At 42.3% G+C, this 13,340-nt stretch overlaps 1 protein-coding gene across 7 annotated transcripts in view; it reads right to left on the bottom strand.

Annotated features, from left to right (window-relative positions):
* The window catches only part of Nav2 (neuron navigator 2), a 702,797-nt gene that overhangs the window by 132,274 nt on the left and 557,183 nt on the right, over nt 1-13,340 (bottom strand). The gene's annotated exons all lie outside the window — the stretch shown is intronic.

Below are 13,340 nucleotides of genomic sequence, written 5' to 3'. Positions count from 1 at the left end.
TTTTCCAGGGGCTGATTTTTTCCTCCTCAAAGGTCTTTTCAAGGAGAATGTGATAGAAACTCTTAAAAATATAATCTCGTGCACCATTAACCAAAGCAGTTAATTCTGATCTGCACAAAGACTGCCCAGCCAGTTAGGTAAATACATTTTTTTTTCAACTGGGGAGATCTTGTCAAAGGACAAACAAACTAATTTTAGCATTCATTTCCCTACTGGATTTTTATTGCTGCTGAACAACACAATGCAGTTGGGCAATTACATGCACCTGGGCATTTAGACAATTCTGTTTCAATACATACCCCAGCTTTCTGCAAAGGCAAGAAAGTAGAGTTTGGTAGTATTTCAGAGATGAGCTGTGAACACATGCAACTGCTCAGTCAGTAACAATATGTGCAGTATGGTTCTGCTGAAAAATGAAAGCCAGTGAAAGTAGGAGAGGCCCAGAGAGATGGGACTGAACCTGATACTGAGGATTCCGACTTTGTTGAGTGGACAGAGGAGGAAGGCAAGGATGAATCATTATTCTTTGCCTTCTTGAATGTACACTAAGAACTGAAAGCCAGGCAGCTGGTGATCTAGATCAGGCTGTGAGTTTATTTCATTAAACATGTGACTCTGGAAATGGGACAGAGAGGTAGAGAAAGAAGGAATTTACCTCTTTGACTGGATATATATAAAAATGGATTTACTCATATATTTAAAACAATAACCTTGGGCTTGGATGTAGCTCAGTGGCAAAGCACTTGTCTAGCAAGTGCCATGTCCTTGGTTCAATCTTTTTTTTTTTTTTTTTTTTGCCAGTCCTGGGGCTTGGACTCAGGGCCTGAGCACTGTCCCTGGTTTCCTTTTGCTCAAGGCTAGCACTCTACCACTTGAGCCACAGCGCCACTCCTGGCCATTTCTATATATGTGGTGCTGAGGAATTGAACCCAGGGCTTCATGTATGTGAGGTGGGCACCCTTGCCTCTAGGCCATATTCCCAGCCCTGGTTCAATCTTGAGTACCACAAAAAAAAAAAAAAAAAAAAAAGAAAAATTACAGTTGAAAAACAAAACAAAACAAATCCTGTCTACATCTCTCCTTGGGAAATAGCACAGCATCAGAGACAGAGTTGTTATTAGAGTCTGCCTTGCCTTTAAGAACTCAGTTTAAATTTTATTTCCAAATTGTTATTCACTAATTAAAATAGTTCTCTACATATGTGTGTATACATACACACACACACACACACACACATATATACATATATGGAGAGATAGTTTTAGTGAAAAAATATTTTTGTCAGACTTAGATTTGTTTGGGAATTGGTAATTGAACACAATACAGGTGGCCTCCAAAAAGCAACTCTCTTAAGAAAGCGTAAGTTTGGAATGATGCAGTCACTGATATATCTGAAACACTGACTCTGGCTTGGTGGTGTTCCAAAGCCTCGGGTTCCTGAAGGCTCCACTCAGGGAGGCAAGGGAATAAAGGCCTCACCCATTTTTACCAGGAGCTCACACTGGGTAGACAAGTAATGGCTTGCCTGAGGTCACATGCAAAGGAACCAGCTGATCCAGGACCAAGCCCCAAAGCACCAGTATCAAACCTTCTTTCTCTTTGGGGAAATAAATAATTTAGAGCTGGGATCTAATGAGGTGCTGGTAACATCTTAATGTTTTCGGAGTGGGTTCTTGACTGAGCTGCCCAGCTGGTGAACAATTCCCACATTGTCCTCCCAAGTTCTGCAGTAAGGGGTGGTAAAAAGCTCTTTGCTTCCACTTTCCAAGTCTTCCCCAGAGAGCCCTGGAAAGGAAAGAGTGGGAGCCTTTCTTTGCTAAAAGGACAAAGTGTCCATGAATGTTTTCCTTGCTTAAGGCTGGTACACCTTGGGTGGCCTATGAACATCAGGGTTAGAAACACAGCTCTGTTGTTAGAAAAGGTTCAAATACATCCTCTGCTTCTTGCTAGCTGAGACATCTAGTACACAACATGAATGGTTAATAAGAATTACAGTATTGAATGTGAGCTAGGTACTGTGCTAAGTGCTAAATTTTGGCATTCAGTTTTAAAAGAATATTAGCAAGTGTATTATCTTCTCCATTGTTCCTGCAAGGGAAGTAAAGCTGTAGTCAAGATCACATGTCAGGGCTGGGGATATAGCCTAGTGGCAAGAGTGCCTGCCTCGGATACACGAGGCCCTAGGTTCGATTCCCCAGCACCACATATACAGAAAACGGCCAGAAGCAGCGCTGTGGCTCAAGTGGCAGAGTGCTAGCCTTGAGCGGGAAGAAGCCAGGGACAGTGCTCAGGCCCTGAGTCCAAGGCCCAGGACTGGCCAAAAAAAAAAAAAAAAAAGATCACATGTCAGTCTTGTCATATTTCAGTGTAATTTTCTTGAGTTTTAGTTTCCTCACATGTAAGATAGGTGAGCCTTGTAGGATTAACTCACATGGCTGTGGTGGGTCAAAGGAGACTGTGCATGTATAGATGGCCTTGTGCCTGGCACATAGGGAGCATTTCATAATCATTAGCTGTGACTACTAACTGCTGCAAGTGTCCATGTCATGGGACAGTGACTGTGGGTTCACCCCCCTTTCCAATGCCACAAATACTGTGTACCAGCCTCTGGACCAGTCATGCTCATACCTGTGATCCTAACTACTTAGGAAGCTGAGATCTAAGGATCACAGTTAAAGTCAGCCTGGCCAAGAAAGTCTGTGCGACTCTTATCTCCAGTCGGTTACCAGAAAACCAGAAGTGGAGCTGTGGCTCAAAGTGGTGGAGCACTAGCCTTGAGTGGAAAAATTCAGGGACATTGCCCAGGCCCTGTGTTCAAGCCCAACCACTGACAATAAAGAAAAGGAAAAAAGAAAGGAAAGGAAAACTGGGAACAAAGACAAAATCAGTTGCACAGGTCTGGGGTATGGTCATAAAGGGCTTAGATGCCAGGCAGGCCAGAGATTTTGGCTTAGAGGTAGGGAGACATGAGGGTACTAAGAAGATGAAGAACAAGCTTGTTTCTGTTTCAAAGAGAACTCTCCTTTTTCTATGCTTGCCTCTTTTTGCACTCTATTTCTGGTGAGCATTTTCTCATTGGTATTTCTACTTCTCATCCTGTCTGAGTCATCCTTGACCTTTGTGGAATGACCAGACTTGTAGGGTAGACCTCTCAGACCTGTGAAGGCAACATGCCTATTATAAGATACTATCTCAACAAACTGACATTGGCTCCAAGAAAGTTCTGGTGTCTAACAGGACCTGTTAGAACAAATACACTAGTTTCTGAGTCCAAGGTTTAGTAAACAGAACTCTTCCCCCTTTAAATGTAATGATGCAACAATGCGGAACCAAGTGAAACTAGGTTTCTGAGTAACCTTGTCTGGGAGGTAAATGTGGCTTGTTATGCCCAAAGTTTATAGTTTTGAACATTTCCTACATAAGTAACACAAACTCACTGTCGTTAACCTCAAAAGGAGTCTTCTATCAAAACCTAGAAGGAGCTCAGAGGGGACTTCAAGAAGGGCAAGAAATATGTATCAACTTGTATGACATTAAAAAAAACTCACAACAGGTCTGGGAATGTGGGCTAGTGGTAGAATGCTTGCCTAGCATGCATGATTCCTCAACACCACATATACAGAAAAAGTCAGAAGTGGTGCTGTGTCTCAAGAGGTAGAGTGCTAGCCTTGAGCAAAAAGAAGCCAGGGACCAGTGCTCAGGCCCTGAGTTCAAGCCCCAGGACTGGCAACCAAACCAAACCAAACCAAAAACCCAGAACAATAACAAACAAAAAATAGGGCAAAAAAAAATAGGGAAAAAACCCACCAGCAAAAAACCTCTCAGATGCAAACAATAAACACACAAACCAAAGGGGATGGAGAGATGAAATCACTCCTACCTGGCTACTTTTCTTCAAAGACATGCCAATCTGTCTATCATTTTTGGACACACTATTGGTTTAGATATGAACATAGCAAAGGAAAATGGAATGAAAGTCACATGTATGCAATATCCTTTGCCAATATCAACATAAATACACGAACATATATGCCAACAGCTACTTATGTTGCATAAAGTTGAGAAACACAAGCAGATTGATGAAAGCCCTTCCCACAGCACATTTCGGCAATGGACCCCCAGATAGCATATGCTTTCACAGTGGTCCTCCATGCAGTGGAAACACAGCATGCCATTGACTCTCTGAGTTTATTAGGATGTAAATTGAGTTTCCGGACAAACCTGTAAAAGGATTCTTTTTGTCGGGGCTTCTTAGAAGTCAGATGAACAAACCTCACTCTGGGTCACAGAAGGACAAATCAGCCAGCTAGTCTAGCAAAGCTGCCTAAATCCCTTTGAAGAAGACCGATCTTTACCAAAGACATGCAGCTGCTACATTTGACTTAAGGAAGAAAGAGAATGCATCTAAAATGCAGAAATATGATTGGGAAATCTGGGTCTAATTCTCCAAAGCTAATTATAAGAAACTACAGAAGGAAAATCTAGACATATACTTAAAATTATGCTTTATAAACCACTTTGTCCTCTTAAGGGTTTTTTTTTTCTTTTTCTTTTTTGGCATGGTCATTAAGGCAAATGTAACATATTTCATGTAACCAGTCTTCTCACTTCTCAAAGAACCAGTAGAGAGACTAGTCACAGAGATTCTAACATCGTATTCACAGCATGTTCTTAAGTATGTTAAGGTCAAATATAGGTGAGTTATCAAAGGACACAGTATTGCTTCTCAGTTGTAGGTCACCCTAAACTGACATACAATGGAACACAATCAACTGCAGACTCTGGAGAGAAAGTCAAAGGTTCAAATATCTTTCTCAATTTGACTTCCCTGTGGTAACAGGATTTGAACTGTAAGTGATCCAGCCTGGACAACACATACATGGGGTGGGGGTGTAGGGTGAGAAACACGTTCATCTTTTATCCATTGTATGCCTTAGCAGGCAATTCTTCCATTATAGACCCATACTTCCTCTATGTTCATGTCTTTAGGGAACAGTTGCAATAACTAGGACAGAGGTAGAAGCAAGTGTGGACATAGAATCCAATCTGTTTCCTACCTTTATGCAAGGGTGCCCACTGTTTTCCAGGACTGCTTGCTCTTCAGGCTGTCACCAAATTCTATAATTTCGTTCTTTACACAAGCAAGTGGGATTTCAATTTACATTTCTAGCAAAATCTTCCCTTATTTCTTTCAATACTGAAGCTACCATATGTGGCCCACAATAATCCACCTCAGCTCAGAGCATTAGGACGTGACTGTGTCAAACAGATATCATTACCAAGACATTTCTTGGATGCCCATGAGCTGCTATCAGGAATATTTGCATCTCAAAAAGTACTAGTCCTTCCCTCCTCTTTTCTGCATTTCATATCCATCTTGCCAAGTACCAGCTATGAAAAGAGCCACATGAATGGATAAAATGCAACTCGATTCTCTGGTTGTGGTGTGGGCTGGAGTCAAAGCTGCTGCAGAAGTAAATGCACTTGGGAAGTCTGCAGCTAACTCTGATGGCCCTAGTCAACAGAGCACGGGTCTCTAGGGTATACTCCAAAGATGTTGCTAAGCTAATCAGATGAGGGCTCCAGGGGGCCATGGAGACAGAGGCAGCAACGGGAAAAGGCAAGTCTGAGTTGAAGAGGAGTCAGAGCATCCCAGGGTACATAGCAGAAACTGGTGTCACATACTTTAGGCATTTCTATTTCAAACTAGGCCATTTCAAAAGTAGGCTGAGAGCAATTAAGGAGAGACCAAAAGACACAGGAGGGTTAGGAATATGGTCTAGTGGCAAGAGAGCTTGCCTCATATACATGAAGCCCCGGGTTCTATTCCCCAGTACCACATATATGGAAAATGGCCAGAAGTGGTGCTGTGGCTCAAGTGGCAGAGTGCTAGCCTTGAGCAAAAGGAAGCCAGGGACAGTGCTCAGGCCCTGAGTCCAAGGCCCAGGACTGGCAAAAAAAAAAAAAAAAAGACACAGGAAGGGAGTCTGAAATGAAATTAGCGTGTGTCTCACTCTCTCTGCTAGATGGTTTAGGTATAGGCCAAGGACCAGCAGCTCAGTATTCCCTTGGTTGCTTTTTTTTTTTTTTTTTTTTTTTTTTGCCAGTCCTGGGCCTTGAACTCAGGTCCTGGGCACTATTATAGAGCTTTTGTTTGCTCAAGGGTAGCACTCTACCACTTGAGCCACAGAGCCACTTTCAGTTTTTTATACTTATGTGGTACTGAGGAATCAAACCCAACTCTACCATGAAGCTACATTCCCAACCCCCTGGTTGCTTTTTGGAAACAGAGTAGCATAGACTTCCTGAATCAGACTCTCCACATGAACCAGCTCTCTAATTACCAAAGGAGAAGTACTGAACTGAGGGAGAGATCTCTGTAGAAGGGGCAGTAGATGATCTATAGCAGGGAAATCACAGTATTTCTATTTATTTCTTATGATCTCTTTGATGATTATGTCTTGTGTATCTTTTATAGTAGTTTAACTAGTTTAATAATGTGGCACCTAATTGTTTTTAAAAACCAAGATAGTTTACAGGCCACTATTGAAGGAAGTAATTCCTAAATTTTTTGAAATGATGTACCTCTTTGAAAAACCCCTGAAAGTTAAGGCCCCATCTTACATGTGCGCATGCAGCTTGACTTGGCTCCCAGTCTCTGAGCTCCACATTAGTAACGCCTCTCTCTGCCAAAGTGGTGTGGTCCTGTGCTAGTCCATTCAATATATTCTTCAGTGGTTTCCACATTGGGACACTCTTGTTTGTTTACTATAAACAGATTCAGCAGCAGTGCATGACAGTGCTATAATTCACATATCACCCTGAATTTCAGCACATAGACTCAGTCTCATGATTGTGTGAGTCTCCTTATCCAACTCCCGACCGAGGAAATGGAGCAAATGGGAACATTCCTGCATGAAGCTACAAGGGCTGAGCCCCTTCTGCAAAAGGCAATGTGTCTTCCCATAAGTCTAGCAAATTTCCATCTCACACCAATTTCCAGAGCACTAAAGTTTCTCTCACCTGTATCTTCATATATAAAAATATTTTAAGAATTATAATCTTTAAAAAGCCTCAAATATGTGGATAAAATGTATCCTAAACATGAAAGAGGCAAGGATTCTAACAATAGTGTACTTACCACCCATTTAAGTAAAGGGAAATGGGTAAAATTGTTGTCACAATCCACAGCTTTGCTTGTCTAAAACAGAAGCCACCACTGATCCTTCTGAAAAAACACCACAGGCTTTGTAAAATGGATGGTCCTACTGTCTGGAATTTGGTCTTGCCTGAGTTCTCTTTATTGTGGTTAAACTGTCAGTGTGGGATTGCAACAACTATTTCTAACACTAGCAGGAAGCTTTTTGTCTACTCTGTGAAAGATGAAACACATTTTAATTCACAGGAGACAGCTCTGTAGACAAAGCCCCTTTAAGCTCTCTTGGCATGAAAAAAATAGTGAAAGGAGATGGACTGATATCCAGGAAGTCTCATACCCTAGAGCACACTTGAATCGTCCAGAGAACCTGAGAAAAATAATGTGTTTCAAGTTTGACCTATTATTAACATTTTTGTATCAGTGTGGCACATTGTTACAAATAATGAATATAGTTGGTAATTAATGTTCATCATTTATATGAGGGTTCATTGTTTGTACAGTGCTATTTGTACGTGTGTGTCTGTGTGCTTGTACTGGGTCTTGAACTGAGGGGCTGGGTGATATTCCTCAGCTGTTTTTTTTTGTTTTTTGTTTTTTGTTTTTTGTTTTTTGTTTTTTTTGGCCAGTCCTGGGCCTTGGACTCAGGGCCTGAGCACTGTCCCTGGCTTCTTCTTGCTCAAGGCTAGCACTCTGCCACTTGAGCCACAGCGCCACTTCTGGCCGTTTTCTATATATGTGGTGCTGGGGAATTGAACCCAGGGCCTCATGTATATGAGGCAAGCACTCTTGCCACAAGGCCATATCCCCAGCCCCTCCTCAGCTGTTTTTGTTTAAGGCTGGCACACTATCACTTGAGCTACAGCTATACTTCTGGCTTTTGGGTAGTTAATTGGAGCTAAGAGTGTCATGGACTTTCATGCCTGAGCTTCTTTAATGCATGATCCTCAGATATTAGCCTTCTGAGTAGCTAGGATGACAAGAATGAGCCACTAGCAACTAGCCAGTGCTATGTGAGTTGTTGTTGATCTTCTTGTTGTTTTTGTGCAGGTCCTGGGGTTAAAAACAGGGCCTTGGGGCTGGGTATATAGCCTAGTGGCAAGAGTGCCTGCCTCGGATACACGAGGCCCTAGGTTCGATTCCCCAGCACCACATATACAGAAAACGGCCAGAAGCGGCGCTGTGGCTCAAGTGGCAGAGTGCTAGCCTTGAGCGGGAAGAAGCCAGGGACAGTGCTCAGGCCCTGAGTCCAAGGCCCACGACTGGCCAAAAAAAAAAAAAAAAAAAAAAAAAAAAAACAGGGCCTTGGCGCTGTCCCTGAACTTTTGTGTTCAAGGCTACTTCTCTACAACTAGATATGAAGGGACACAGAAAGGACCATATATAGTTATATGTACGTCTTGCTTATATAGGACTATATATAGTTTATGTATAGGACCATATATATATGTATATATATATATATATGACTATAGTTGAGGATTATATCCAGTCATATGTAAGTCTTTGCTTAGTGCATTCCCACATGTTAAGGTAATAGCATTTATTTAACAAAGACTTAGCTCCCATTATGAAGAAGACACTACTCTGTGTGCTGGGGATACAAGAATCAAACTCTATTCTTGAATTTGAGGAGGCTGGTGTCTGGTTGGGAAAATAAACATGTAGATATTTGCATGGAATCCAATTAGACTGAAAGCAGGGACAGAGGAAAGAACCTTCAAGAGGCATCTTGAAAATGCTTGTCAGGCAAAGAAATCCTTTGCTTGGGACAGAGAAGCCATTCCACAGACAGGCAAGCACAATATAAAGGATATAAAATGTAAAAAGAATTCAGCATATGGTTTCAGATGATCAGCGTCTCCCAGATGACATTCTTCCCAAGATCGTCCTGGGCACTTATCCTAAATGGGATTGAATAAATTTACCACCAATATGAAGAAGCAGATATATGGGCCTCTGGCTTTCAAAGGTAGAAGATGAAGCCAAAACTGAGCGACTCAAATTGCCTGCCATTAAGCCAGCAAGAAAGATAGACACAACAGCTGACCACGTGGGATGCCTAAGCCTTTTGGCTTTTCCACCTGTTTCTGTGACAGGGTCACCTTGGAAACACTACCCAGGCTGGTTCTCTGCAGAAACAGTCACATCTCTGATGAGACCAGGAGTCTGAAAAGCACAAATTTACCATTTTAAACAAACAAATAAAAAGGCCCAATTTTTAATGACATATTCTACAGCTAAAAATTTGACATAAGTTTTGTTGATGTGGAGCTACTAGTAATACTGTGATTCTGAAAGGTCACGTCTATTATTACTCTGCATCCCCAGCCCCCCACCTCCAAAATTAGGGTACAGTATTGTTCAGAAGGGGATAGCAGCTTAAAAACAAAATTGAGGGGCTGGGGATATAGCCTAGTGGCAAGAGTGCCTGCCTCGGATAAACGAGGCCCTACGCTGAGTCCAACGCTCAGGACTGGCCCCCCCCCCCAAAAAAAAAAATTGAAAAACACGACTAAAATATGTGAAGATAAAAATTGTTTTCTGGGGCTGGGAATGTGACTTAGTGGTACAGTGCTTGCCTAGTATGCATGAAACCCTGGGTTTGATTCTTCCATACCACAGAAAAAAACAGAAGTGGTGCTGTGCCTCAAGTGGCAGAGTGCTAGCCTTGAGCAAAAGAAGCTCAGGGATAGTGCCCAGGCCCTGAGTTCAAGCCCCAAAACTGGCAAAAAAAAAAAAAAAAAGTTTTCTTCTTAGAAAGTTCAAACTTTGAACTAATTAAGATATTACATCTCCATACTGAGTTCATCACCATAGATGAAAGCATTGTTCATCCATGAAGATGGCTGATGACATATTCCCATGGGAGAAGAAGTCTCTGGCTGAGAGGTTGCAGTTAAGTTTATCTATCCAAGCCACGATCCAGGTTGGGCAAGTCTCACCAGTATACCAAAGCCTTTCTATACCCCAGAGATGGATCCCAAAGCCTCTTCAATTACTCCATTGAATAATCCTAGTAACTGCCCTGCATAATCCTAGATGAACAGGCCATGTAAAAATTCCTAAAATCCAAATGGCATCCTATGAAACCATCAGCAACAGGAAAAGAGAGATGCTCATCTAACCTCCTCAGTTGGGCACAAACCAAAGTGCTCTCTCCTTACAACTGAGGTTGGTGAGACTGCACGTTCCACTCCAGAAAGGGTCTGTGGCACCCCACATGGTACATACTCCAAAATCAAGATGATGTATTCCCAATGTTCTGCTTTCCACAGAAGCATTCTGCCTCATCTACTGTACTAACTATATACATATATGTTTTTGCCAGTCCTGGGGCTTTACCTCAGGGTCTGGGTGCTGTCCCTGAGCTTCTTTTGCTCAAGGCTAGCGCTTGAGCCACAGTGCCACTATTGGCTTTTTTTGCTTATGTGGTACTGATAAATCAAACCCAGGGCTTCATGCATGCTAGGCAAGCTCTCCACCACTAAGCCACATTCTCAGCCCATAAATATTGATTTCCAACATCATCTTCCCTACCTCCACTTAGACCATTAAACTCCTAAAAGCTTACCTTGCAGCAGAGTATTCAGAATAACACCTAAGGAAGACAGTTTCAAGAAACTAAGAGGCAAGAGATTTGAGATAGATTTTTAAGATGTTAGTGTCTCGTGAAAACTCAGAATTTAAGTGTTTGCCAAAAGAAATATAGCCAGAAGCTGCTCAAAGATATGTAATCAGAAAATCCCTGTAAATCTCTTTTTCTGCCTTTCATGATAAAATTGAGGCTTAGTCCCCTTGTCTTAATTTAATGTAACTACTTTCCATTTCCCTAGCCTCTCACATAAGGTCAATAAAGCTAAAATGAAGCAGACCATATTCCCCAAAGATGACACAGCAACATCTCCTATCTCACATGATCTTTTTCAAGGAGACTTTGTCATCATTCTACTGAAAGGTGGGGTTTTTGTTCTTTTCTCCTAGGCCAAGAAGGGCTCATGGCTGCTTTCTCTGCTATAGTCAGGCACCTATCACCCTCTGAGGAGATGTAGCTTCCACTTTGCTCACTCTAATACTTGCCCAGGAGCCCTAAATCTGTTCAAGAAGACTGCAAACCCAAGACCTTGTGTGGTGAGGAAGTTAAACCACATAAAGAGGCCATAGCTCTCCTAACCCTCCAGTTACCCCAGCCCATATGTCAGCTTTGGGAGTAAACAGCCTCTGTAATGACTCCCCCTAGCCCCAGAGACGTCCCTGCAAAGCCCCAGATACCACAGACCCTTGGCCCTCATCCTAACTCCTGATGCAGAGACCCTGTGAACATAGTATAGTAGGAATTTCAAAGCATCCACATGGTAAGGTTACTTACTGAATAGTATTGGTAAGTAGAACAAAGTTTACCCAAGGAGACATGGAGTTACTGAGGAAGTGTAAGTAGATAAGTGTAAGCAGTGAGGAAGATTTCCCTCACTGATGTGTATGTTGGAGAAGTGGGATGGGCATAGAGATCAGAAGCTAAAGTACTGATGTGGGGTAAGAGCAGTGAGACTACAGAAAATCAGAATAAGAGATAAGAGACTCTAGGTGCTGGTGGCTCAATGCCTGTTAGCCTATCTACTCAGGAGGCTGAGATCTGAGGATCAAAGTTCTAGCCTGGCTAGAGAAGCATGCAAGACTCTTATCTCTAATTAATAAAAAGTTGGACAAAAAAATGGCACAAAAAAGCCAAGAGAGAATATAAGGCCCTGAACTCAAGCACCAATACTGGTACAAGAAGGAGATAGACAGACAGATGCATTCAAACTCAATGACCAGGGTTCCAAGTAAGGAAGAAAAACAGGATGGTAGGAAGACAGGAAAAACAAGATCGGAGGGAAGATTTGAGTTGAGCATTAGACAACACATAGCTCCCAGGAAAGTCTGTGGTGAGTGGCTGAGACTGTTCTCTGAAATCATGATGTCTATGTGAGCCCAGGCTTCCTAACTACCCAGCTCTGTAGTCTTGGACAAGTTACAGATGTTCTCCAAGCTCCTGTATCCTCAAGGGAGGATGGAAAGAACAGTTCTGATATCACAAAGATTAAAGTGATTTTTTAAAAAAGAGATAATGAATATGCTGCATATAGTACCTGGCATTTAGAAGTGCCCAATAAATAGTCTGTGATAATTAATCTTACTATGATGATCTTTTTTTTTTTTGTCAGTGGTGGGGCTTAAACTCTGCCCTTGAGCTCTTCAGCTAAAGGCTAGCGCTCTACTACTTGAGCCACAGCAACACTTCCAGTTTTCTGGTGGCTAATTGGATAAAAGAGTCTCACAGACTTTCCTGCCTGGGCTGGCATTGAACTGTGATCCTCAGATCTCAGCTTGCTGAGTAGCTAGGATTACAGGCATGTAATCCTACTGGCATCCAGCTGATCATTACTATTAATGAGTGTGCATACTTAGTCACAGATTAAGCCAGCTCTTTGTCCATAGAGGGCCTGGCCACAGGATATTTGATGAAGGCAGTTTCCAAGAAACCTCATACACACCTCTGGTGAACTGCTCAGTCAACTGTGAAATCTAGGGTGACTTCTAGAATGGCTATACCAGTCTGCAAAGGAGAGAAAATCCACTCTGTCCTCAATCTTTGTCTTCCTCCCCCTCTTGACTCAATGGCTGAGTGGTTTTCATTAACGACTTCCAAAAGGCAAAAGCCACTCAATTAATAAAGCTCTAACTTGTCCTGTGTAGTTGTGAGGTCTCAGGGTGGTGCTGAGATTGTAATTGTGGGTTTTGTTTGGGTTCACAGTAGGTGGGGGTTGAGGTGGGTAGAATTTCCTCACTGACATGCAGGTATCATATCTACAAAGGCAGAAAGCTATGGGTGACTGAAATGCCCTGATGTACCAAGGCACTTCAGTAAATCACCCTGCAGTTAGGGTTGGCTCTGGATCTGAACTCTATTGTCTGTGACCATTTTGTTCTTATTCATTTCCAATACACACAGAATCAATGTTGTCTCCATTCAACTCTCCATACAAGCACAGGGACGAATGTTGATACAAGTGTTCCTAATGCTGCAATAAGTAAGCTGTGACATTTAATTGGAATTAAGAATGTTTTGGAACAAAGTTAGGTTTTTGCCTTTGCCTCTGCCGGAGACTCTGGTTCTGACACGAGTGAGCACTTCCCAAGTATT

The sequence above is a fragment of the Perognathus longimembris genome, chromosome 13 (assembly GCF_023159225.1).
Source record: "Perognathus longimembris pacificus isolate PPM17 chromosome 13, ASM2315922v1, whole genome shotgun sequence".
Classification (NCBI taxonomy): domain Eukaryota; kingdom Metazoa; phylum Chordata; class Mammalia; order Rodentia; family Heteromyidae; genus Perognathus; species Perognathus longimembris.
The sequence above is the reverse complement of the archived record's forward strand: the minus strand, read 5'-3'. Positions and strand labels throughout refer to the sequence as shown.